Raw genomic sequence first — 5,542 nt, 5'->3', positions numbered from 1 at the left:
GTTAGTGTGGATGACCAGATCCAGATCCAGCAGAAAGTCTTATTCCTCTCTGTTTCCCAAAACCAAATGAATCTCGTCCTCAAGCTTCAATCTGTTTCCTATGTGGTGAGATGATCCTGAAAACATGCTCTTGACTGATGCAGTTGTCCACCATAACTACCCATCTGCTCTTCTTCCTCCACCCTTCGCTGTCGTCGATCTTGCCTTGGGCTTTAGCACCTTCCTATGCCGCCTCGAACGCCCTGCGCGGGTCATCACCGACGGAGGTTCAAAGAGCGACATCAACAGAGCAGCACAGCACAGACCCACTCAGACCCAGCTTTCACACGGTCCCGCACGTCTAACCGTCAAAAACCTCGGACGACGGCACAGGAACACATCAACCCCCTCAGTGAGTGACCCGTGCTCTCTCGCATTCACATCGTCGCTCGCCCACTTCGCCAAGCCGCCGCCTCGCCGCAACCAGAGGCGCAGCAGCTGCAAGTGCTTCGTCTACACCCTCGCCCCGATCGTCATCCTCCGCGTCGCCTTCCTCGGGTTCGCCCTCACCGTCTGTGTCAAGAGCCCCGAGCTCAGGCTTCGCCGCGTCGACATCAAGTCCCTCGACTACTCCACCGCGGGCTCCTTCTCAGCTCCCTCGACCGCGTCGCCAGTTGGGGAGGCCGTCCTCCGGAACACCAACTTCGGGGGTTCGAGTTCTCGAACGGCACGGCTGTGAGCGTGATCCACGGAGGGGCAGCGCTGGGCGGGGGGAAGATCGAAGGAGGGAGAGGCCGGAGAGAGAAGCGAGCGGCGCGACGAGGGTAGAGAGATTTTGAGATTCAAAATTTCGAAACCTCGGTCGGGTGAAAGAAATGGGAAATGGTAAATTCTCTTTCTTGGAGAGCAACGTAAAGCTTTGCTTCTCTTTCCTTCGTAATAAATGCAATGAGAGAGAATGTGCAGGCTAGGTCTGTTCGGTTCCTTGCAAAACAGTAAAACAGGACAATACGTGCAGGAGGAGAGAGAAACTTTCGAGAGCTGGCTCCAATATTTACGAAAATAAAAGGGCCGAAGCTCGGACTCCAGCGTGGCTGCCGGGCGACACGTGTCGCCCGGTGAATGGACTCGGAGGAAGACACGTTGGAGTCAGAGCTGCAGCCAATATTTTCTCGAGAATTCTCGAGAAGGACTCCACGACGGAAGTTACCCCGCAGCATCGTCCTTCTTAAAACACGCAGCGAAACCGCGTTAACGCGTGCGAACTCCTCCTTACGAAATCAGCGCTTCCGCGACGCCAAGTTCCCACTTCGCACTCCACCCCCTATATAATAACCCTAATCCAGTCCTTATTCCTACCTCATCTCCATCTCCATCTCTATCTCCATCTTCATCTCCATCTCGGTCAGCGCCTCCATCGTTTTCTCCTGCAACTCCCCTTCCCATGGCGGAGAAGCAACCCCACCTCAACGGCGCCTACTACGGCCCCGCCGTGCCCCCCAAGCAGAACTCCTACCACCGCCCCGGCCGCGGCGGGGCTGCGTCTGCGGCTGCGGCTGCTGCCTCCTCAAGTTCATCTTCAACCTCGTCCTCACCGTGGTGGTCGCCGTCGGTCTCCTCGCCCTCCTCTTCTGGCTCATCTTCCGCCCCAACCTTGTCAAGTTCCACGTCACCGACGCGGAGCTCACCCAGTTCAACTTCACCGCCACCAACACCCTCAGCTACGACCTCAAGCTCAACCTCACCATCCGGAACCCGAACCGCCGCATCGGGATCTACTACGACTCGATCGAGGTGCGGGCATTATATGAGGGCCAGCGCCTCGCCTCCGATTACCTGGCTCCATTCTACCAGGGCCACAAGAACACGACCACGCTCAGCCCGGCTTTCCAGGGCCAGCAGCTGGTGCAGCTCAGCACGAGCGAGCAATCCGATTTCAACTCTACAACATCGATATGAAGCTGTAACTGGGGTGCGGTTCAAGCTCGGCAAGATCAAGACGTTCCGCATCAAGCCGAGGGTCAAGTGCGGGTTGAAGGTCCCCCTGAGCTCGTCGGGGTCAGCTGCCACCGCCACCTTCCAGACCGAGAAGTGCGACATCGACTGGAGGATCTTTAGATGATCATTCCATGGGCGATGTATTGATTTTTCTGGGCACCACTAGTTTTTTGGTCATGTTGATATCATTGCTTGCATTATTCTTTCATTATCGGCGCATTAGGACGCTTGTTTTGGCCGTCGCCACTACGTTTCTGGTATATATGCGGATACATACTTGTATTGATGTTCATGCTTTCGTATATAAATAAGGAACTGGCTGAGTTCGATTTTTATAGCAGTCGGCTCAACTCGTTACAGTGCCATAATTTTCGAAATAGAATTTCGTCATGCATTGCTTCTCTCTCGTCAAGAGAAAATGGCTTGGAATATGGGAATTGGTGGTGGATTTCTAGGAGCGCCATTTGTCAATGTCTTCCGACCATTAAAGAACGAGCAATCGGACAAAGAGGAGAAGTTGAGAGATGACGTTGAAATAGTAGTAGGACTTTTGAAAGCTTCAATCGGGGACAACGTGAAGTGGAGGTTGGACGTAAGAGTGATCAGTTCTCGGTTCGGTCCGGTTCCAAGGTGGAACCGGGAACCGAACTGGGAGAATCGGTTCCCAATTTTGGGAACCGTGGACCGGACCGTTTGGTCCTAGGACCGAGAACCGGACCGGACCATCGGTTCCGGTCCGGTCCGGTCCAAAAGAATTGGCACTTTCTTTTTTCACTAAAGAATGACCATTCACTAAAGAATAATCATGCTCCGGACCGATCAATCAAATTCGATTTCCAAGCAATCTAATAAAATTACTCACACATGTTTCCACGTACAAAATATTCAAACTTCACTTGTATGAATATCAATCATAGTTTATGTGTTTCATGCTTAATTTTAAGCATAAAACCCATGAACAACGTGATTAAAGGTTGTGCTTGGCTTAGGTTTTATAGGCAATCTCTTTTTATACTTTGAATGTTTAATCGACATGAGACTTTTTAAGGCTTGAAGTGCCTTGTCGTTTGCAAGTGAGGGGAGCAAGAGAGAGAGAGTGTGAGCATGAGGAGAGTTTTTCTATAAATAAAGAGTAACAACAAGAGTTTTGGTAGTCTCTTGGCCACATAAGAGGTTGTTACCTCAATTGCAATTCCGATTGCAATAAGTTTCATATATAATATTCATATGTTATATGTGTTTATATATTATATGAATATAAATTATACATAAAAAATTTGTCCGGTCCGGTCGGTCGGTCGGACCGGTTCCCACCTTGAAACCGGGAACCGGGACTGAACCTGGCTGCGGTTCCAAGATTAGGAACGGGAACCGGACTCGCCGACCGTGGGAACCGCCTAAACTGGCCGTGTCCGGTCCGGCTTGGTCGGGTCCTAGTTCGGGCGGTTTCCGTTGCACACCCCTAGTTGGACATTCTATAATTCCAGAATAACCTTTCGATTTTCTTTTTAAAGTAAAAATAATGACGTGGAAAACCGATGGGTCATGACTGCTGGGCTGAAGCGTTTGGATCGACCCCAAGGCTCCGAAGAAGCTAGGAAGAACGAGACAAGAACAAGGAGGAGAGTTAAAAAGAGGCAAGAATTATGCTTATTTATCGTTTGGTCTACCCTAAAATCTAATGAAATCTAAGGGAAGGACTAAGTGAAATATCCTGAGAAATTTTAAGACTTAAATGCAGATTCAAATGTAATATCTTGACAAGTTTTAGAAATTGCTTTGCAATTATCTTTTAAATTAACATGGAGAGAGGAAGCTTAAATTTGACTACGAGCTTGCACTTGAAGACTTCCTGTTGTTGTGTGCACTGTGAAGTTCAAAGTTTGTTTTATTCAGCTGCGTTAATTTGATATTGTTCGAATTGTTACTGTTATCCCATCAGAGTGGTATCAGAGCTTCTGGTTATTGCTTGATTTTTCTGCCTTGTGTTAAACAATGGAAACGAATACGAGTAGAATGATTATACTGAATGATTCGAATGATCATATTTGGAAAGAGAAGATGGAAGACCTTTTATATGTGAAAGATTTTTATTTGTCCGTATTTGCCTGGGAGAAATCGGAGAATAAAACTGATACCGAATAGTCTATATTTCATTATCAAGTGTGTGGTTATATTAGGCAATGGGTGAATGATAATGTTTTATTGAGGAAACACATACACGCAGTTTATGGGATAAGCTTGAACAGTTATATGCTTGAAAGACTGGGAATAATAAGTTATTTTTGATAAAATAGATGATGGCTCTAAGATATCAAGATGGTACTCATTTGATCGATCATTAAATTCTTTTCAAGGAATTATAAATCAGTTGGCTGCAATGGGAATCAAGTTTGATAATGAGATACAAGCACTATGGTTGCTTGGTACTTTGTCGGACTCATGGGAGACGTTCTGAACATCTTTGTCTAATTCTGCCCCGAATGGTATAATTGCTAGTGTTTGGTCAAGAGTAGTATTTTGAATGAAGAGATGAGAAGAAAGACATAAGGATCGTCTTCTTCACATTCGATGCCTTGGTTGTTGAGAAAATGGAAGAAGTGAGTCTCGAGGTCCGAGAAATAGAGATAAAAGTTGAGATAAAATCAGAAGTAAGTATAATAAATTTGCTAATGTTGAGTGCCATTATTGCCATCAGAAGGGACATATTTAGAGATTTCGTAGCCATTTAAAAAGGGAGAAACAAAAGGAGAAAGGTAAAGAGAAGAAAAGTGATAATGACAATGATGACAATTGTGTTGCTGCACTTAAAGAAGACTTTCTCATAATTTTTTATGGTGATGTGGTGAATTTTATATCTCATGAGACCAATTAGGTAATTGATAGTGGTGCATCTATTCATGCTATGTCTCGTAGGGATTTCTTTGCATTATACAAGTCAAGTGACTTCGGATCTGTGAAGATCGGAAACAATGAGCTAGCTCAAGTTGTAGGCATCGGTGATGTGCGCCTAGAAACTAGCAATGGCATAAGGTTAGTATTAAATAATGTTAAACATATACCTGAAATCCGCTTGAATTTGATTTCTATAGGCAAGTTGGATGATGATGAGTTTTGCAGCACCTTTAGTAATGGTCAATGGAAGCTCACCAAAGGTTCTCTTGTTGTGGCTAGAGGTGAAAAATATTATTCGTTGTTCATTATGCAGGTAAAGTTGTCCATAGACAAAATTAATGCAGTAGACAGCGAAAATGCAATTGAGTTATGGCATAAGAGGCTCAATCACATTAGTGAGAATGGTTTGTCAATATTGGCCAAGAAGAAGCTCATTTTAGGACTGAAAAGTTTGGCGCTAAAGAAGTGTGCTCATTGTTTAACAGGAAAACAGAACATAGTTGTATTTAAAAGCTCCCCTCCTTCAAGAAAGTTAGGTATACATGATTTAATGCATTCTGATGTTTGCGGTCCTATGAAAACAAAATCACTTGGTGGCTCTCTTTATTTTGTTACATTCATAGATGATTTTTCCAAGGAAAATTTGGATTCATACCTTGAAAACTAAAGA

The 5,542-nt window shown here is 45.5% G+C and overlaps 1 pseudogene; it reads left to right on the top strand.

Annotated features, from left to right (window-relative positions):
* The first annotated feature begins 1,325 nt into the window (after positions 1 to 1,325).
* On the top strand, positions 1,326 to 2,253 carry LOC120290010 (annotated as a pseudogene).
* The last annotated feature ends 3,289 nt before the right edge of the window (positions 2,254 to 5,542 follow it).

The sequence above is a fragment of the Eucalyptus grandis genome, chromosome 11, assembly GCF_016545825.1.
Source record: "Eucalyptus grandis isolate ANBG69807.140 chromosome 11, ASM1654582v1, whole genome shotgun sequence".
NCBI lineage: Eukaryota > Viridiplantae > Streptophyta > Magnoliopsida > Myrtales > Myrtaceae > Eucalyptus > Eucalyptus grandis.
Note: the sequence above shows the minus strand (reverse complement) of the source record. Positions and strands in the feature narration are given on the sequence as shown.